This window comes from Canis lupus, chromosome 20 (genome assembly GCF_003254725.2).
Source record: "Canis lupus dingo isolate Sandy chromosome 20, ASM325472v2, whole genome shotgun sequence".
Classification (NCBI taxonomy): Eukaryota; Metazoa; Chordata; class Mammalia; order Carnivora; family Canidae; genus Canis; species Canis lupus.
The window spans coordinates 5,414,951-5,437,342 of NC_064262.1; the positions used below are offsets into that span (position 1 = coordinate 5,414,951).

General features: G+C 47.6%; 1 pseudogene; it reads right to left on the bottom strand.

The window, feature by feature from the left end:
• Positions 1 to 3,017: 3,017 nt before the first annotated feature.
• Positions 3,018 to 3,583, bottom strand: LOC112661281 (peptidyl-prolyl cis-trans isomerase A-like; annotated as a pseudogene).
• Positions 3,584 to 22,392: the final 18,809 nt, after the last annotated feature.

Sequence of the window (22,392 nt, forward strand, 5' to 3'; positions counted from 1 at the left end):
CGGCGGCGCGGGTGAGGCCAGCGGGAGGGGTCGCGGCCGCCGGGAAGGGGCGCTGACGGCAGCGGGCCCCGTGGGTGCCGGCCCGCCGCCCGCCCGCTCCGCCGGAAGGATGGGGCGGGGGCGGGGGCGGGGGCGGGGGCGCGCAGGAGGCTGGGGTGCTGATGCTCGGTCGCCTCTGCACCAGCTCCGGAGCTTCGTGGTCGAAGAAGGCGCTCTTGGAGCCCGAGATAGAGGCACAGAGACACTCAGAGAATCACATGGCTCAAAAGACACACACAGGAAAGACTAGGAGACAGAGATGAGGCCTGAAAGAGGTACAGGGGGCAGAGCAGAGACAGACACCTACACGGAGATAGAGAGAGGGAGAGGGAGAGAAGGAGAAAGAGAAGCCGGAGAGGACAGAGGGAAAAAGTAAGGGACAAACGGGACCTGGACTCTGCTCCTGCCTGGGTCACCCCCAGCAAATGCCTCCTGCTCCCTGGGCCTCAATTTTCTCATCTGTACAGTGGGAGACCGGGACGGTTTTCAGAATTCCCAAACTGGAAGCCTGGGGCCACCACCAGTTCAAGGATGGCTTTGTTTGACTCCCGTATCCACGGTGACTTGGGGGGGGGGGGGGTGGAACTGAGTAACATTTAAAAACCTGAGGAGGGCAGCCCGGGTGGCTCAGCGGTTTAGCACCGCCTTCAGCCCAGGGCCTGATCATGGAGACCCGGGATGGCTCCCTGCGTGGGACCTGCTTCTCCCTCTGCCTGCGTCTCTGCCTCTCTCCTCTCTGTGTCTCTCATGAATCAATAAATAAAATCTAAAAAAAAAAAAAAAAAAAAAAAAAAAAACAACTTTAAAAATCCGAGGAACTCAAGAAAAATTTGGATTTATGGCTTCTTTTCAAAATTTCTTGAAAAATGGTCAGTCCTGGACACACCGGAGTTAGGCTGGCCCACTTAGGGGGAACTACATTTTTTTTAAATTTTTTTTAAATTTATTTATGATAGTCACACAGAGAGAGAGAGGCAGAGACACAGGCAGAGGGAGAAGCAGGCTCCACGCACCGGGAGCCCGACGCGGAACTCGATCCCGGGTCTCCAGGATCGCGCCCTGGGCCAAAGGCAGGCGCTAAACCGCTGCGCCACCCAGGGATCCCGGGAACTACATTTTAGACAGAGGGAACGGCATCAGTGAAGGCACCCCCTACCTCTGGACAATCTAACATTAGTCTGCCCGTACCCCCCCCCCCCCATGTAGTACTGCTTCAAACCTCACACATAACCTGTTGAATGCCCCAGGCCATGCTAGTGGTCTGTTTAATCATCACTCCTTTCTGCCATATCACTGCACCTTCACATCACCTGCCAAGATAAACAAGGTAGAGACTATTAGTCCCGCTTTATAGATAGAGACACAGAGGCTTGGGGAAGCAGAAGGACTTTTAAGTTAAAGGGGGTAGGGAACTCTCACATCACTAGCTAGAGTCCTCTCCTCATTTTTAGATGAGGCAACTAAGGCCTATAGAGATGACCTGATAGGCTTCCTGACTCTTTGGCACCCCCAGGATCAGTGTTGGCTGGGGTAGATCACAAACCTGAAACCCCAGGCTTGACTTCTAAAGTCCTAGATAGACTTCAGGATTTGAAGAATTGCCATCCTAACTCGGCTTTAAATCAGAACAGACAGTCCTCTTTTCTTTTCTTTCCTTTTTAAAGATTTCATTCATTTATTCATGAGAGACAGAGACAGAGAGAGACAGAGACATAGCCAAAGGGAGAAGCGGTCTCCCTGCCCCATGCAGGACTCCATCCCCAGACCGGGGATCACACTCTGAGCCAAAGGCAAACACTCAACCGCTGAGCCACCCAGGCGTCCCTATTTTCTTTCATATCTAAAGAAAAGGTGTAAGTTGATAGAATCTCTGTGGGTGGCAACCTGAAAATGTAACACATACATACCTTCCACAAGACATCCTATAGATACCCACACCGCTGCATGAGGATGGATATCCAGGGTATTCGACAGTTTTTAGAAGCCAGAATTGGAAACATCCTGGATGTCTTTCCATCGTGAAAGGTCTGCTTGCATTAACTAGGGCCCCTCCAAAACTAGGGGTATTGTTCTGAAGTTGAAGAATGAGGGGGTTTCATATGCATGGATATATGCTCCAAGATATATTGTTACATGAAAGAAGCTGAGCGGAGAACATTGTGTACATCTGTGTGATGGCAGGAGAGATGGACTGTTAGGCTCTTCAGCAGAAACTCTCTCCAGAGGGAACTGGGGAGCTGAGGAAGGGGAGGCCAGTGGGGGGAGGGGTAGTTCTGTTTGCTGTCAGTCCTTAGTGCTGTTTCAATTTTCTCTCTTGGCAGCATTATCCATCTAGAAACCAACAAACTTTACCAACAAAACAAGAACAAAGTCTCATCTGAGTCTGAGGCGTAAAAGGAGTGATGAGTGTGGATGGATAGAGAAACTGCCTGGTGAGGTGAGAAGGCTGGAACATTGCCTAGTGGTGAGCCCACTGGATGTGTTTCTAGAATCAGGGATTTGAGCTAGGAAGACAGTTCCTGGAGTAGGGCGGGGAGAGGAGAGTGCTCATATTGCCCAAGGTACCAGGGAGGATGCTACAGGCATCTGGGGCTCTCTCTCTCCCACCTTCCCTCTGTACCTTCCTTCCTTCTCTACTTTCCTTCCCTCAGCAAATATCCACTGAGCCCCTAGAAAGTACCAAGTACCTCTAGACCTACCAAGTTCTAGACCTTGGACACAGTATTGCCCTGTGTTTCTTTTTTTTTTTTTTTGTGTGTGTGTGTGTGTGTGTGTGTGTGTGTGTGGTTTAGATTTTATTTCATCATCATAAACTGAACTCTGCAATCCAGCTATACCTGGGGAAAGGAACCACGGAGCCCGCAGAACTGCAGTGAGAGTGCGGAGACTGGGCTATTTCAAGCAGGTGGGGGTGGAGGGGCGCTCTCCTGAGCTAAAGGAACGGTCTGGAAGTTCAGATAAAACAGGAGTTAGATTCATCAGATCTGTCCACAGTCGGCGATGGTGATCTTCTTGCTGGTCTTGCCATTCCTGGACCCGAAGCGCTACATGGCTTCCACGATGTTCATGCCCTCCTTGACCTTGCCAAAGACCACATGCTTGCCGTCCAACCACTCAGTCTTGGCGGTGCAGATGAAAAACTGGGAACCGTTTGTGTTGGGTCCAGCGTTGGCCATGGACAAGATGCCAGGCCCTGTGTGCTTCAGGATGAAGTTCTCATCATCAAACTTCTCCCCGTAGATGGACTTGCCGCCAGTGCCATTGTGTGCCATTGTGACGCGTGAAGTCCCCACCCTGGCACATAAATCCCGGGATAATCCTGTGAAAGCAGGAACCTTTGTAACCGAATCCCTTCTCTCCAGTACTCAGAGCACGAAAGTTCTCTGCTGTCTTTGGAACTTTGTCTGCAAACAGCTCGAAAGAGACGCGGCCCAAAGGCTCGCCGTCCACGGCGATGTCAAAGAACACGGTGGGGTTGACCATGGCTGGACGGCGACGGCTACTCCAGGGCGGCGGCGTCTGCAAGGCCTGCCCTGTGTTTCTGATGCTTTCACCTCTGGGAACTGGCTGATTGTGGAGACTGCCTCTCTCAGCGTCAGCCAATTCTTAGAGGTTATAAAGGACTCACCTTTCATATGCAAACTAACCAATCCATAGCCCACTTCCCCACAGCTCTCTGAGCTACAATCTCCTCGACCTCATCACCCAAAACCACGTACCAGACAGCTAGGGACAGCGCCTAAGCCCCAGAGCCACTGAAATTATTCAAACCAGCCAGTCCTAAACCTGCTTGCCCTGCCTCTCCATTCCTTTATTCCTCCTTTCTTTGGGCAGAAACCACAATAAAGATGCTCGCCCACCCTTCCCCACTCCCTGCTTCCTCTGCCTCCTAAGGAATCCTGTTGCTTCCGTGTATATCCTTGCCTGGTGTGGATTGCCTTTCCTCTTGGGAACTGTAAGTAATAGTATCTCTTCAGTGGTAATGGTCTCCTAATCTCCTGGCCTCACTATACCTGAATAATAATAAAACCTACATTTTTTTAAACCTACATTTTAAAACAAGGATCCAGCAGAACAAGACAGGATCCTGCTCTGGTGTCTCAGGGAGCCGAGTCATTATGTTGCTTATATTTTCCTCTGATAATACAAATGTGCTTGATTCTCAAGACTGTAGTTGATTATCAGATTAATACAGCTATGCTTTTGAAAATGAATAATGGGATAATTTAGTAATGAGTTTGTACACTAATTTCTAAGTCCCGGTGCCCGTCGGCCCATTCCCACCCCAACACACACACACACACACACACACACACACACACACACACACCCCTTCCTGCAGGAACAGAGTTGAGTCTCAGGGTGGATTCTAAGTTTGCAGACTCTGCCTTCGCTGATTTCCCGTCTTCTCTCTCAAATTCTCTGCTCCCCATTCAGAGATGTCTCTCAGATATTTTAGGGTCTTTTTCAACCTTGAGCTGTAGAAAGGCCTGAAGTAGCCCCACCCCAATTACATTTTTATTTTTTCATGGTGGTTTTTTAAATTAAACTTTTTTATTTGCAGATAATTGTAGATTCGCATATGGTTCTAAGAGACAATACAAAGAGGCTGCGGGTACCCTTTACCCAGCTTCTCTTTTTAAAAAAAAAATTTTTTTTGACAGAGAGAGAGGGAGAGGGAGAGAACACACGCAGGGGGAGGGGCAGAAGGAGAAGGAGAAGCAGACTCCCCACGGAACAGGGTGCTCAATATGGGGCTCAGCCCCAGGACCCTGAGATCACGACCTGAGCTGAAGGCAGCTGCTTAACCAACTGAGCCCCTCCAGGTGCTCAACTCAGCTTCTCTTAATGGTTACATGTTGTAAAACTATAGTAGATCACAACAGGATATTGACATTGATACAATCCACTGATCTTGTTCAGATCTCCCCAGTCTTCCTTGTACTTATTTGTGTGTGTGTGCACTGAGTTCTATGAAATTTTACGCATGTATAGGTTTGAGTATCCAGGATATAGCGAGTTTTTAATTACAGAAAACGTTACCTTTATATACTTAGTTCTTTCCTTTGTATTCTGTTTCTGCTGTCAAAATAACGAAGGTCTTCTTTTCCCCAACATCATAAAAATTCCAGGAAGAAAAATCCATTTTTGTATCTGCTTTTTCTCCATAGAAACTCATTCCAGAAATCTTTCTAACTCAGATTTCCCCTTACCCTTTCCATTAAGATTCCTCTCCTCCCCCCCTCCCCCTCCTCCTCCTCCTCCTCCTCCTCCTCCTCCTCCTCCTCCTCCTTCTTCTTCTTCTTCTTCTTCTTCTTCTTCTTCTTCTTCTTCTTCTTCTTCTTCCTCCTCCTCCTCCTCCTCCTTCTCCTCCTCCTCCTCTTTTTAAGATTTTATTTATTTATTTGAGAGAGAGATAGAACTCAGGCATGCACAAGGAGGGGGAGAGGAAGGAAAGGCAGAGGGAGAAGCAGACTCTCCACTGAGCAGGGAGCCTGATGCAGGGCTCCATCCCAGGACCCTGAGATCATGACCTGAGCTGAAAGCAGATGCTCAACCTACTGAGCCACCCAGGCGCCCCTCCATTGCAGATTTTTGATCCAATTAAGCAACAATTCCTTGATGATGAATCCACTGGAAACTTTTCAGTTCTCATTTCAATCACAGATTTATTTCTTTATCCAACAAATATTTCCAGTATATGCACATGTGTTAAGCACAGTTCTAGGCCTCGGGCATACACTGGCTGCAGATAGGGGTGGGAGGATGTACAAGATAAGAAAAAGTTGGGAGGCAATGAGATCTCATGGGGCTTTGTTGGCTGTAGAGAGTAAGGAGTTTGGAATTTATTTTTAACGCAATGGAGAAATAGAGGGTTTAAAGCAGAGGAGAAGCGTGACTTGATTTATTCTCTAACCATCCGTCTGGGCTGCTTGGTGAATTATGAGCATACAAAGGGGTGAGAGGGAAGCAGCCAAGCCAGTGAGGAACCTCTATGAAACCCTTGCTTCTTTGTGAAACTCCCTTGCCTCTCTCATCCTTTTTGTTCACTCCTCCTTTCAGACTCTCCTGCTCTGCTTATTTCTGAAGTGAGTGTTCAGAGTGAGTGCTCCACCGGGCTCTGGGTGTGTCTGCTCTCACTCCATGCACTGTCCGCTGTCCGCATCTTCCTCATCTCTTTCACTTCACCTGGCCACATGCTGGTGCCTCCCAAATCAGCTTCTCCATGGGAAACTACATGGTCATCAGAAAGAAAGAGCCCCCACCAGGGTGATCCTCCCCTGGGGTGATCCTCCTTACCAGCTACAAGCAAGAGAAAACACAACCCAAGCAAAATAAAAGAGAGACATACTGGTGCATGTAACCAACAACATAAAGACTTAGAACTAGCTTCAGGAATGACAAAATTCAGAGGCTCAAATGATGTATCACTAGGACTCTGTCCCTTTTTTCCATTTGTTATCTCCACTTTCTTCTAGATGGCTCCATTCTCAGGCTGACTGTCTTCAATGGCGGAGAGTTAGCTATACGCATCCCTGGGATCAGTGTCCCAGTTGAGTTATCTGCTTTTAAGCAGAAGAGTCCTTCTCATTCCCTGAAGTCCCAGGGTCAGTTCTCATTGGCCCAGGCTGGGTCACATGCCCACTCCTGAACAGATCACTATGATTCAGATTAGCTAACCTTGGGGCTAGGGGATGGGGACAGCCTCAACCGAACAACAAGGACTAAGGGGGTCCTCCAAAGGGATATTGGGATTGACCTACTAAAGAAGGGAAGCTAAATGGTAAGCAGGTAAAACAACACAGGTCACCTACATCCCGGTTGCACAAATGAGGAAACCAAGACTCAGAGAGGGAAAGGCTTGCCTGAGTCCCTCACTGAATCAGCAACAACCTCAAGACCAGTGCCCTACCCCCTCCCTGTCTTACCTTCACACTGCCTGGGTCAGGGTTTTCTCTAAAGAAACTGGAAGTGGCCAAACTCTGGCTAACACACTGGGTTCTCCCTTACACTCCATGTAAGGACCTTGTTCTGGTCTTATTGGCAGTAAATCGCCATCAGGAGAGTATTGTCTTTTCTGAAAACTCTAGGGAGGCTTGCCTCTAAATAACATCAAGCCCCTAATAAAGAACTCTCTAATGCAGAGAGTTCAGACACCCTGATGGGAAGAGTGCTATTTGAGTGCCAAGAGGACTCCTGGTAGCTGACTACTCTGATTCCAGTTAGGCCACCCTTGGTCACTGCCCAGCTGCTGGCAAAGAAGTGCTAACTCAGTCCATTCCCTCCAGGATCCTTCAATTCTATACACAATTTATTGAGTGCCAACTTCATATGGTCAATGTGATAGGTGCCAAGGAATACATGGAAGGGTAAACCTTACACGGGTCCCTGTTGTTCGTAGGATCAAATCCTTAGCCTGGCATTCAAGATCCTTTATAATTTAGGCACAATCTAGGCTCCTCTCCTGCCAGCTCTCCCCCCTACTCCATGTCCCCCTGCCCAACATCAACAAGTGAAACCCATTTTACGAACATGCTGTCTCAACTTGCACCTCCATGTTTTTGCCCCTCTCCTTGCCACTTGCCACCTGTGAGCCACTTACTCATTCTTTAGAGCCTACTACAAATGCCCATTCATTTATTCATTCATTCATTCATCCATCCGTTCTTTGATTAATTTAATAAACTTAAATGAACATAAACATAACCCCGAGCAGGTCATGTGTTGAGTTTTAGGGTCACTGAGAAGGTCCAGACAGGAACATGTTTCTGAAGATGTTAGCAGTCTGGGGTTGGGGGGAGAAGAACATGCCCACATAAGTTGGATTACAGAATACCATGTGCTCAAAAGCCCTGGAGTGGGGACAGAGCCAGCCTGTGGGGACAGGGAAGGCTTGTTGGACAAGTCCTGGAGTTACGTCTGATGAAAGGGCATGCCAGGACGCTCTCTCTGACCACCCTGGATGAGGTAGTTGCCCTTCACACTCTCTTCCTTCCTAGCCTTTATAATTAAATTTTTTGGTATTTATTTCCTTATTCCTTGTTTATTATTCATTTTCCACACTAAAACCTTAGCTTCATGAGGACAGCTTCTTGTTCCCTATTTTTCAAGTTCCTGGCACATAACTGGCATTCAGTAAAGAATGTTTTAACAAGAGTCATCTGGGTGGCTCAGTGGTTGAGCGTCTACCTTTGGCTCAGGTTGTGATCCCAGAGTCCTGGGATCCCAGGGGTCTCTGCAGGGAGCCTGCTTCTTCCTCTGCCTATGTCTCTGCCTCTCTGTGTGTGTCTCTCATGAGTAAATAAATAAAATCTTAAAAAAAATAAAAGAATGTTTTAACGAATGCCTACGTGCATGAATGCATTCAGCCCAGAGTGAATGAACACAAGCTGCCTGGCCGTGTCTTTCTGGCTGATAGGGTGCAAGGGCAGCTTCCCTCCATCACCACATAGGAGATAGTCAGCATATTTATCAGAAGAAAGAACAGACAATGTGGGGAGCAGTCTTAGAGGTGCACAAGGAGAGACCCAAAGGCCAGAGCAATCAGAGAAGTCTTCCTGGAGGCAGAAGACAGGCCCTGAAGGATGAGGAGAGTCAGGACAAGCAGAGCTGGAAGCAGATGAGCCCAAGCTGTTTGAGGACCTGCTTCCTCTTCCCTTTTTGAGTAGAGACTCTTCATTCCCTGTCTCCCCTCCACAGAGCAGCATGGTCCAGACGGACACTGTCCAGGGACAGTTGAGCCTGACCACTCTCTGTGACACACTGGGCAGAGTCTACCTATCTGGTCACAGGGCCAGGCCAGGCTTCCACATTTATGGTCTAGGCTGACAAGCTGAAGTCACCAACCCAGGGCCCTGTGCCCCCTCTGAGGTCTTATATCCATGCTAAGAGGCCAATCACAGGTCTGTGTGGTCCAGATTACTTCTGAAAAGCCACTTTCTACCCAATTGGAGTTTACTGAGTGGAGCTTGTATTCAGGGAGGGCCCCAGGGCCTGCAGGAACACCGCTAACTCATGGGACTGGTGGGAACTGGATGCACAGGAGGGTTGTTTCTCAGGAGTGTTGTCTGATGCATTTGGCTGATACAGAACAGGTGTATATGTGTGTGGATGCCTCTGGTTGTGCACGTGTCTTTGCATCTACTACACATGCCCCTGTGAGCATGTGTGTACAAATATATGGTCCATATCTATATAGTATACACACATTCATGGACACTTTTGTCTATGTGTATGTGTATACATATATGTGTTCGTGTACGGTGTGCACAGATTAATGTACACCTTTACCTTGTGTGTATAGGTGTACATGTATATATTCATGTATGTGGATCCATGTCTGCATGGTGTGCACAGGGGCATGGGGGTCTGTGCCCAGGTGTACTAGTCAATATGTACATGTGTGGCACATGTAGTTGTGGTTTAGTCTGGGGCAGGGCCTACTGGTCATCCTAGGGCCCAGTTGGTCACCAGTGATCCCATCCGCTGAAGGAACATAGCTCTAGATCAAATATTCTACTGAGGAAAAGGACATCCTCACTATCCTCTTTAAAACTTATCTGTTTACACTTCCAATCTCTCTTCTCTGCTAGCTGGTCTGGTAAATGAACATGTGTTAATAGAACAGAATCTCCTTGAAGACAGAGTCTGTGTTCATCTCCCATATTGCTTGGTGCAGGGTGGGTGCTGAGGAGGAGGTAAATACTGAACAGGAACAACAGATAAGAACTGAGAGGGTGGGAACCAACTCCTGGGTGCCCTGAATACATTTTCTTGCTTAAGTCACACGGCCCTATGAGATCAGAATTACTCGGTCGGTTTAAAGAAACCAAGGCTCAGAGAATTGAAGAGACTTGTTCAAAGTCACATAGCCAGGAACTTGGATTTGAACTCAGGTCTGTGTTATACCAATGCTTTTTCTACTCTACCCCACTGAGAGGGAATACATTCAGATGAAAATAGCTAATGTGTTAGGATGGAGATGAATATGGAGTTTTTTTTTCCTTTTGCAAAATTGTCTTTGATATTTTGATTACACCTTCTCCTCACTAAGTTAAAGGAAATTTCATTTTTAATAGAAAATATTTTGAAGAAAGAAATACCTAAAGTCATCCTTCAGTCCAGAATCTGATGTCCCAAAGCCCATAATAGAAAAAGAATGAGACTCTGACTTTTGAAATAACTTCAAGCTTATCTTTGGATCATCTCAAGAGATACAGGCTAACTCTGATGAGGATGGAAATGCTTTGGGTGGGCTGGGGTGGGGGCGAGTGATAGATGGCTTGCCGCCTGTGAGCCACAATCACTGGAGGATCAGACACCTCGTCATCCATCAGGCCCGCCAGAGATATCAAGCCCCCACCTCTGCTATCACTTTTTTTATTACAACAGAAAAATGAAAACCAATTCCAAATCACCTAGGCCATTTAGGTATATTTGTCTTGCTGTCAGCCACAAGCAGGCTCTCTCTCAATGTTCCAGGCTAATTAGAGCTTGTCCTCGGAATACGGGTAGTCTACACCCCGAGTATTGCAGCTGGGGGAACAAGTATTAATCAGCTAGTAACAGTGGCCATGAGTCAGGGTGGCAACAGGTAGAGGAGGAGGTGCCTGGCGAGTCCTGATTGAGACTTTCAGTTTGGCCCAACAAGATGCCACTGTCCCTCCTGCAAGTCCAAGTATTCTTTTTTCATTTTTCCATGAGGACCCACTTGTGAGTCTAGAGTGGATCCTCAGGGTGCTTTGGTCACCTGTATCCATCCTTTGACTTCCAGTAAGCAAAAAGACCCCTCTTTCTTTCTGGAATATTGCCTTATCCCCATCCAGTGCAGCCTTTATAGGATATCAGCCACACTGCTGCTTCCAGGGCAAGAGGTCAGCCTATGGAAACCTGAGACTCAGACTCTTGGGTGGAGAGATGCCAGGGTTGGAGGGTGTGAGGGGTGGAGACATTCATGCCAGACACCACAACAGCACTAGAACAAGATGGTGGACAAGTCTCTGCTGCCTGACGCTTTGCGGGAACCCCTTTTAGCCTCAAGCCTGAGCCTTTGGTCTTCCCCTTGAGCAATAAATCTCTCTTTTCAGCTAATTTAGCTAAAATTGGGCTCTATTCTTTGCAATCCTGACTGATAAGTCCTCCTCCTCTGTACTGGGATCTCACTAGAATCTAGAGTCCTCGATTCAAATCTTGGCTTTGATTTCAGGTAAGAAGTGGAGGGAGGGAAGGGTTTGGGACAGCTGACAACTGGGAAAGGTAAGGGAATACAATTGGGTCAAAGGGGTACCAAGGACAATAAGGGGGGAATAAAAGAATCCCATGCAGAGGTTCAAAGGCATATGAGAAAATTCTCTATGTGATCATGAATAATTCTCACCCAAAAACTTGAAAGAAAGTCTCCTCATTCCCATTTGTATAGGCAGCTATTATTTTTGTCCAGTCAATCTTCAGTCCCCTTTCATCTTAGGATAGAACCCAGGTTAACAAGGGAGAACCACTCTCCTCTGCCCTTGGGCTTATTGGTTTGTGTAGGGCTGGCACCACCTTGGGATCCATGTGACCAAGGACTGGCCAATCAGGGTGTGAGCCTCCCCAGCCATAGGGATTGGTTGAAGGACAACTGTATGGTCAAAGCAGGCCAATGAGATTCAAACTTGAGACTTTTACTGAACTTATTTTGCAAAGAAGTGTCTTTTTCATGCTGGGGTTGTGGGATTTTAGTAAGTCCACAACTGCTGGGGTCCATAGTTCCCACTTCACAGGAGGATTCTACGTGTGAATGATGCCACCATAAAATCAACTGGACCAGAAAGTAGAAAGTCACTGGTTGTTCATGACAGAATAAGCTCCTTTTGGGGTTAAGTCAGTTTGGGCTGCCCTTTCTATCATTGCAACCTAATGACCAATAGGTAAAATTCAAAGAAGTGAAAGTATCCCAGGACTGGGCTATGGTTCATCCTATGGTAGGGCAGGAAGAAGGGCCACAGGGCACCAAAGCAAATTCCCTGGTCTTATCCTCTGCTTCAAACCCTGGAGGCTTGTGTCCAAGTACCGGCTCTGTTACTAATTCAGAGGGGACCTTAGGTATATCATTTAAAATCTCTAGGCCTCAGTTTTCTCTTTATTGTGAAGCTTATAATAATATAATATGTTTAGCCAATGAATCGGTTACCACATGCTAGTCTTCATGCAAAGTGCTTTCCAGCATTATTACATTAAATCCTCATAAAAAGTGAATGGTGTGGGGTAGCCCCGGTGGCGCAGCGGTTTAGCGCTGCCTGCAGCCCAGGGCGTGATCCTGGAGACCCTGGATCAAGTCCCACGTCGGGCTCTCTGCGTGGAGCCTGCTTCTCCCTCTGCCTGTATCTCTGCCTCTCTCTCTCTCTGTGTGTCTCTATGAATAAATAAATAAAGTTTAAAAAAAAAGTGAATGGTGTAAGTATTATTGTTATTCTCATTTTATAGATGAGAAAGCTGAGGCCCAAAAGGTTAGGCAACTTGCCAAGGTCACCAAGTGGAAGACCCTTTACACCACCTTTCAGATATTGAAAATGTAGCTGGCCAAGAGGGGACAGGGTGCAGGGAGCTTTGTCCTACCTGCAGGTTCAGCAAGCACCCAGCCATTTTTTGACCAAGTATGCACCTGACAGGAGGAGATCCAATTCTACTTGAGTAGTGTTCCCTTAGGGAAATCACTCAGACTCTCCTGAATCTCTAAAAAGACAAAGCAAGATCAAGGCCATTCACAAGGTCAGGATCACAGGATGCAACCTGGCCCTGTGGACATCTGACCTGGACTTTCAAAAGATGGGTCATTTCCCCTGGTCTCATCAGCATGTGGCCAGAATGATTTTAAGAATAATAGTGGTTTAGGTGATTGAGTGAATGAATGAATGAATGAATGAATCAAAGAGTGAATAAGTGAGTAAATCTATGAATGAGTAAGTGAGTGAGATAGAAGTGCACTGGTTTCCTGCCTATGGAGCTCCCAGGGTAGCTGAGAGACAAGACAGAAATAGTATAAACAACTAGAGAACAATTATGTGCCAAGACACATAGCATCAATGATGTGTCAAGTGGGAAGATGTTTCTATGGCTTGGATATGTTCAACCAAATTTGAAGAATAAAGTGGGGCTGATTGGGGCCCTGAAGAATGGATTATATTAGAACAGCTGGAGAAGAGGGGAGGGGGTAGGGACTCGGTGGGTAGGACCACCGTATACAAGTAGAGGAATGGAGCTGGCCAAGTGCAAGAAACTTGCTCCTTCCCCACGGATCCACCAGCCCCTAACCCTTCTAATTTCTGATGCATTTATCAGCACTTGGGCAGGAGTCACTTGTGGACATAGATCTAGGGCACAGATTCTAAGGGGAAAAATCATAAGGAAGAGCTGCTCTTAACTCTAGCCCACAGCTATAGCAGGAGGTAGGCCAATGCCATCCATCATGAGCATCCTGGGTCTGGCTGTGCCTGAGGCTGAGACCATGTACATCTCCAGGGCTACTTTGAGGTCCCAGCTGGCTCGCAAATTAATTTTCCTTTATTGATTATGGGGTTAGAGAGCAATTTAGGATAGTCACGAATGATGCTCAAATAAGCAAAAGGGCTTCTGAGAAGGAGGTGGGGCCACAGAAAGAACTCTGGAATCTCCTAGACCTGGTTGTCATTTCTAGGCTAACCACTACCTTGCTAGGTGACTGTGTGCAAGTAACATCATGCTCTGAGCCTCAGTTTCCTCATCTGTATACAGCAGGGCTAGTAAAATGTACTTTCCAAGGGTGTTTCCAGGAAATGTGGAATGTGCCTGGCATTATGATTGCCTGAAACAGAGTAGGTAGGGGCGCCTGGGTGGCTTGGTTGGTTAAGCAGCATTTGCCTTTAGCTCAGGTCATGATCCCAGGGTCCTGAGATCAAGCCCCAGATTGGGCTCCCTGCTCAGCGGGTTGCCTGCTTCTCCCTTTCCCTCTGCTACTCCCCCTGCTTGTGCTCAGCTCTCTCTCTCTCTCAAATAAATAAGTAAAATCTTTAAAAAGAGAGAAACAAATATAGTTCATTTGCTTTTATTTTAAAGTAACAAAAGCGTGTCTGCTTATCATCTGGGAAAAAAGACTATATTGGTCAGGAAATAGGTAGCATTCTCAGATTGGCTACTTTGAGGATAATTTAATGAAAGGATTATTTATAAAGTATGGGCAGAGTGCACAAGGGATAGTGCAGTCCCCAGAGAAGGTGACAAAAGACCCACTAGCACTTCTAAGCCTAAAGGAGCAGGAGGAGGCAGCTGTTACAAGTCCAGAGAAAGGGGGGGAGGGTTGGATTGGAGAGGGTCTTGACAGGAGCCATTACCTTCAGTTGAGGGACCCCACAAGAGAGGGAGCCAGGGGACTAAATACCTCAACCTCTTTCTCCTCCTAACTTCCGATCCTCTGGGACCCACCATCAGCCATACTCAGCAGGAAACCAGGGGCCCAAGGAGCCATTGGTAAAGACTGGCCTCCCAGACCTCGAACAGGGAGGGGAAGGTTCCAGAGTGGATACGGAAGATCAAATAGAGAGATTCAGCACAAGAATTTCTAAACATCCTGTTGATCATAAACTTGAAGACCCTTCCTCATAAACATGCTCTTGAACTCCCATCTTCCACAATCTAGGCCTAGCCTTTGCAATTATAGCCAGTGTCCCATAGTACAGAGAGGAGTGCAGCGATGACAACATTCTGATGAAGGATAAGCTTGGTTCTTTTGGGGACGCAGCCTGAGAGTGGGTACAGGACATTGAAACCCTGATTGCTAGGAGGGGATGGGCATGGCCGGATGTCATGCGACAATACTGAGGATGGGCTCCATACCGGAGGCGACCCATGATTGATGAGCCACTCAGGTCCAACGGGTGGGGAAATTAAAATAAATTAAAAAAAAAGAAAGTTTAATAAATTCTGGCTGGCGTCATGCAGAGAGACCCCCCCACACACACCTACGCTATTACTGACGGTCATTTTTCAGTTCATATGCAGAGCAGTCACAAATGAATTCACGAAGCTGTCAGGATGGTGGGGGCTTGGGTTTCCAGTGTCCTTCACAAAGCCCTGACACTTCCATGCTGGGCTTGGGCTGGAGGCTGAGTGCTGAGCTGCCTTGGCCAGGTCACAGTGACCAGGCTGGTCCACGCTGGGCATAGAGGCCAGGATCGGCATCTCCTCGGATAGAAGGGAATGAGCAAGGAAGGAGGGTGTGGGGAAGGTGATGGAGAAGATGTCTCACGCTCAGCACACACAGATATACACACATGGAGGCTAATAAGGGGACTCAGACACACATAAAACACACAGAGACATAAAGAAAGATATACAGGAACATTCAACAGAAACACACATAGACACCCAGAGTCACATACACCAGAGAGCCAGGCAAATACATACAGAGGGACACATACAAGGACACCAAAGACACACAGACAACACATGGGAACATACAGAGATACAAGACACACATATAGGAACACACAACAAGGATACAGGGACACATAGAGTCATAGATACACAGAGACACATATGGGGACCCAGACACTCACAAGGACTTCTATAAAGATACTAAAACACACAGACTCACAGTAATACACACTAGGGACACACACGGAGTCACTTATACACAAAGGCACATAGAGGGGCACACAGAAACCCCACATATGCCCCAATATACAGAGTAACACCCTCATGGACACAGGTGCAACACACGCGCGCACACACACACACACACACACACCCCTCTAGAGGGCTCTAAGAGAAGGCAGAGAGCCCCCCTGCTAGAAGAGGTAGGAGCTGTGTCTCAGACAAGACTCTTAATTAATCTCTCTGAGCTTCACTGACCCCATCTAGAAAATGAGAGTCATGATCCCCACCACATCGTTGCTGTGAAGACTGAATGGAACAATGACACCAAGGACCAAGTAAGGGGTTTAATGGCAGGGTGCCAAATGTATACTGGTTCCCTAAAACCAAAAAGGAAGGAAAGTCCACTAATAACACAATGGACTACATTTTAAACAAACAAACAAACAAACACATGTCTAGTGGCCCAAAAGGGACTGTCCTAGGGCAAGCACTTGTTGGATTCTAGCCCATGAAGCATGGGTAAAGCCCAAAGGAGAGTCAAACTTACAACTCACTGACCTCACCCCCCACTACTCTGACTCCAGAGTCTTTTGTAGTCTAGGCCAACCCTACCCCACCTCATCCCCACCACTCTTCCCAATGTCTCAGCCCCAATCCTACAGTTCTCCCACTTACTCAGACATGCCATGCTTTCCCTCCCCCCAAGCCTTTCGTGATGCCATCTCTTCCATTGAGGGGATTTACTTTCTCCCTCTATACCTGTAAATCATTTCCCTCCTTCCACTGCTTGAGTCCTGCTTCTCTAGGAAGCCATTCCTGACACCAATGACCTCTCTGTGCCCTACGCTTATAAAAGTATGATATTTCTTTTCCTTCATTCATAACTGAGGCTCAGAGAGGTGAAGTGACTTGCCCAGGGCCATACATCCCAAGAGTGGTAGAACTGGGATTTGAACTCAGGTCTTTTGGGATCCAAAGCCCCTCTCTTTTTGCTATACTCACTCCCTTAGGTCCTAGAGATCAGGGGTTATATTTCATGCACATTTAAGTTGTTTCCAGCCCTTCATTATTATAAGGAATACTCATGTTTCATGTTTTAGATCATGTATTCAGCATGAATTCTCAGAAGTGAAATTAATGGTCAAGGTGTCAGTTTGTTTGGGCTGCTATAACAAAATACCACAGACTGGGTGGTTTTTATACAACAGAATTTATTTCTCACAGTTGCAGAGGCTGGAAGCCCAAGATAGGGGTGCCAGCCTGGTCAGGAGAGGGCCCTCTTCCAGGCTGCCGACTTCTCGCTGTGTCCTCACATTATGGAAGGGAGCAGGTTGTTCTGTGGGAGTCTCTTTTATAAGAGCACTAATGCCATTAACAAGGGCTCCACCTTCATGACCTAATCACCTCCCAAAGGCTCCACCTTTTTTTTTTTTTAAAGATAGTATTCATCCACTAGAGACAGAGAGAGAGAGACAGAGAGAGAGAGAGAGAGAGTGAGAGGGCACAAGCAGGGAGAGTGGCAGAGGGAGAGGGCGAAGCAGACTCCACACTGAGTAGGGAGCTCAATGAGAAGCGGGGCTCCATCCCAGCCAGGATCCTTGATCATGATCTGAGCCGAAGGCAGATGCTTAACAGGCTGAGCAACCCAGCAACCCCCTCCCTCACCTTTTAAAAAGATTCATTTCATTTATTTATTTATTTGAGTGAGAGCACAAGCAGGGGGAGGAGCAGAGAGAGAGAGGGAGAGATTCAGGCTCCCTCCTGAACTTGGGGCCCAACAGACACGGGGCTCAATCTCACAACCCTGAGATCATGACCCGGGCTAAAATCAAGAGTCGGATGCTTATTGGACTGAGCTTCCCAGGCACCCTAAGGCTCCACCTTCTAATACCATTACGTTGGGCATTAGGATTTTAACAAACAAATTTGTGGGTAGGGGTGGGGCATTCAATACATAGCAACTTGTAGGGGCATTCAGTCATCCAACAGATATTTCTCATCACTTTCACTGCTACCACTTTGGCCCACACTATCATTATTGCTCAGCTGGGTGTCTACAGAGGCCTCTTAACTGGACACACTACCTCCCCACTTCCTCACATGGCATATTGAAAATTGGTCCTAATTCTTCACCCCTTTCTGCAGCCACACATTTGCCAAGGCCTCATCATGCACAAAATTGATTACCCCTACCTTAACTTTGGCCTGGGCCTTTCGCTTGCTTTGGCCAATGGAATAGAGCAGAAGCAGACTGGTTCCAAGCCTAAGAGTTGTTCTGTAGGCCTCTGCCTCTGCCATTGCCGTGAGAACATGCCTCTACTCACGCACTGCTGATTGATAAAGGATGAGAAGCAAGGGCAGCAGAGCCACCCCAACTGCAGACCCATAAGAATAAATGATCATCATTTTAGGTCACTGAGTTCGGGGATGGTGTGTTATGCTGCATTGTCGTGGCAATAGCTGACATGACAAATATACACCCCTCTAATCTACCCACACACTGCCAAAGTTATCCCTTTACTCTTTTCTTTTATAATTTGTGCTTCGTGTGCCGTAACCTTTTACCATTAATCTGCCTACCTACACCAAAGCCTTGCCACTGCATGTCCCAGGACCTCAGGAACGAACTGAAGAGAGCACAGAAAGCTGAGGTGACTGATCAGGCTAAAGTATGCCCAAATATCTTCCAAGTTCATTAGGGTTGACCATGGCCAAGGTGGCCCATGCGGAGGAAGTGGAAGAAGCCTAAAACTCTCACTGGAAGGAGGAAAGGAAAAGCCAATACGTAGCACTTGCCCAATCTCATTCACCCTCCCAGATATCTCACCATGGGCCCTGCCATCCCCATTCACCCTGGGACCTGAAGGTAGCATAGGCTTTGCCCAGGGTGAAGGGACTTACCAAGGGCTACAAGGTGAGATGGCAACAGTGGTGGGATTGGAATGCTGGCCAATCTGTTGCCAATGTAGTACCTGGTCTCCAAGCCTTGGCTGGCCTGACCCTGGGTTATCAGATGGAACCTTTCCCCATGACCACCCCCTCTGCTTCTGGTTGGCCCATGGATATGGCTGCTTACTGGCTGTGTGACCATAGCAAGTGACATCACCTCCCTGGGCCAGTAGATGGTAAACTCCATGAAGGCAGGGACTTCCTTTTATTTATTGCTCTATCCCTTTACCTGAAACAGAGCCAGGCACTTCATAGTCCTCAGCAAATGAATGAATAAGCCTGTTCACCTGTCTCTTCATCAGAACCATGGCATTTCTTTTGTCGAACACTGGACAGTATGGTGCTTGAATTTGGAGGCTATTTTGATAGCCCTTGAATCAGACTGGCCTGAATCCAGCCAAACTAGCACCCAGGAAAAGTGGCTCATTTGTTCCTCAGTTTCTCCTCTATCAAGGTGACCTTCCTGCAGTGTCTACCATGGGGATTTGGTGGGAACTGAGTGAGATATACATATAAAATGCCTGCTCATCACACCAGCGCTCAGTAAATGTGTCATTGTTATCTGAATTAATGGTAACTATTTAGGCTAAGTGACCAGCACAAGACATGACAGACCAGAAGCCTCCAAACCTCCTTGAGGAGAAGGTCTAGATCTTCATCCATGCCCCATCCTATCAAAAAAGGTGGTATGATGGGCAGCCCCGGTGGTGCAGCGGTTTAGTGCTGCCTGCAGCCCAGGGTGTGATCTTGGGGACCCAGGATCGAGTCCCACATCAGGCTCCCCACATGGAGCCTGCTTCTCCCTATGCCTGCGTCTCTGCGTCTCTCTCTCTCTCTCTGTGTTGCTCATGAATAAATAAATAAAATCTTTAAAAAAAAAAACTTTTTTAAGAGGTGGTATGAGTAGCCAGGTGTCTGGCTCTGGGAAGATTGGGAGGTGGGGATGAGTAGCAGATTTTTGGTTGTTTCATACCTGCTCTGAATTAGGTACCTGCTGAGCTGTTGTTAGTGAGGAGGGGGATGGAAGTGGAAGGCACCTGTAATGAGCATGGAGCTCATCCAGGCACGCCTGGCCATTGATCATCTGGCTCTTGACTCCTGGCTCACTCCAGCAGCGAGGGAAGAGGGAGGGGAGCACATGCATCCCCAGGAGCTGTATATAAATGTCCAGATGTCAGTATGACCCTGGGGTGGACATGGAGAGGTGGTGAGGGAAAGGTCCAGGGGCTTCCTCTGTTGGTGTGCAGTCGTAAGGGAGGACAGGGTTAGCACACAAGGAGCACCAGGTGAGTTCCAGGTGCTCTACCTATCTTTTAATCCTTCCGACCATCCCATATTGAAAGATTCTTACCGCTGTCAATATGGAAGCTCAGAGGTGACTTGTCCAAGGTCACACAACTGGAAAAGGGGTATGACTTCTAGTTTAAAATCCAAATATGGGGGATCTCCGGTGGCTCAGTGGTTTAGCTCCTGCCTTTGGTCCAGAGCATGATCCTGGAGACCTGGGATCAAGTCCCATGTCGGGCTCCCTGCATGGAGCCTGCTTCTCCCTCTGCCTGTGTCTCTGCCTCTGTGTGTGTGTGTGTGTGTGTGTGTGTCTCATGAATAAATAAATAAAATCTTTTTTAAAAACACAAATATACAAAAATTGTGACTTTTTAGATTAGAACCTCATATCTATCTCAAGATCTTGGTCATTTCAGAGTCTCTCTGCCCCTACTACTCAATCCCACGGGCCCATCTGTTTTGGTTTTCTATTGATGCCTAAATTACCCCAAAATTCAGTGGTTTAGAATAACACCAATCTGTTCTTCTCTTGGACAGTTCTGAAACAGTTCACTCAGCTAGGTGATTCTTTTTTTTTTTTTAAGATTTTATTTATTTATTCATGAGAGACAGACAGAGAGAGAGAGGCAGAGACACAAGCAGAGGGAGAAACAGGCTCCGTTTTGGAAGCCCGATGCGGGATCAATCTCAGGACCCTGGGATCATGACCTGAGCCAAAGGCAGATGCTCAACCACTGAGCCACCCAGGTATCCCCACCTAGGTGGTTCTTGCCCAGGGTCTCCTGTGCTTTGCTCTGGGGGCAGTGGCTGATGCTGGAGGTATACCGAAGGCTCCCTCAGCCTACAGTTGAAACTGGCTATGGCCTGGAGCACCTACACTTAGACTCTCCAAGTCACCTGGGCTCCACTCACAGCATTGTGGCTGGGTTCCAAGAGCCAGTGACCTAAACCAGTCAGGCCAAAGTTATGTCACCTTTTAGGAAAGCCTTGGAAGTTATAGCCACACGGCACCTTCAAGAGGAAAGAACCTAAGTCTCACTTCTGCATGAAAAGAATGTCAACATCTCCTTGCAGTGTGAGCCCATGGGATGAGAAAGCTTGTGGCCAACTTGAAAACACAATCCATCATACCATCTTTACCCTGGCTGATATTGCCTCTGCCTGATTTGCAGTCATTGGTCTACAGGTCTGAGACCCCTGGGATCTCACTGCAGGATCCCCTTGCCTGGCCCTCTTGGGTCACATCCATGTCTCTTGGACTAGAGAGATTATTTTGCTGCTTCTCAGACTAACCTGGAGCACCCAGGGTGGCCACCTCAGAAGCTAACCCTTCATTTCTTCTACTCCCTCATTAGGTTGGCATGTAGTAAGTGATTAGTGAATGTTAGTTTCTGTTCATATATTATAAGTGGGAATTGATTGAGAGAGCATAGGGGAAGGAGAAGCTCCTTCTGCAGGAGGTACAGAAATAGTTAGGGCAGATCTTATGGAGGAAGTGACATAGGCTGGATCTTACCTGCTGGGGAAATGAGAGGAAGGCCAATCTAGGGAGAGACAACTAGAAGTGCAGAAGGTATGTCGGGGTATGAGAATCAATAGAGCATGCAGGCTCTGAAACTGGGCCAGAGAGGTGCACAAGCCTGCAGCCTGGGCCTAGTTGGGAAGGCCCTACCTGCCAAGCCATCTTGGGGTGTATGAGCACAAAGCCAGTAGAAAGACAGGGAGGAGAAGGGCCTTTATACACAGGTCCACTCTGACCACCTCCCAGCACTCCCAGGCGGGTAACCTCAGCTCTAGAACCGAGGTGAAATGAAGCAGTCAGGCTCTCTGCTGAATAATCTTCCACCTTCGAAGCCCCTTCCCTTCTGGCAGCTTAGGGGTAGGCCACATAGGATGTGCTCAGTGCCTTCCCAGGATACCTAAGTTAATTAGAGGCTTTGCCAGCAGGTAGTGGAGCATGTAATAACTCTCGCTGTTTCATTAGGAGCACTGTGTTTAATTTAGATAACTTTACTGCTTGGCAAAGGAGAAAACTGCAGGCCTGAGGGTTGGCAAGAGGTGTGACTAGATTCCCAACAGAGTCCCACCATCTGGGCTCTAGGGCATTCCCTGCCCATCACCACCTCCTCCCACTCCTCAGAATGGATGGAGCTCTCGGACTCCCCAAAATTCTGACTCCGTGGATCTGAGTGGGCCCCAAGTGATTCTAGGTTTCCTAGGAATATACTTGAAAACCCCTACAGAAGAGGTAGTTTGGGGTGAGGTCACAAAAGATCTTGAACATCCCTTAAAGAAGTTCAAAGGACTCTAGCCTACTTGTTTTACACTGGCCAGATGTGGGAGCAAGACTTACTTCTAAAGGAGGAATTTGAAGCCAGAGCTGACCACCCAGGGTTTGATTTGGCAGAACTCATTTGTTTTTCAGATAAATGGTCATCAAGACCAGCTCAGGGCTACATCTTATTTTAAGGACTTCAAGGTGGGATAAACTACTCCCAGACTATG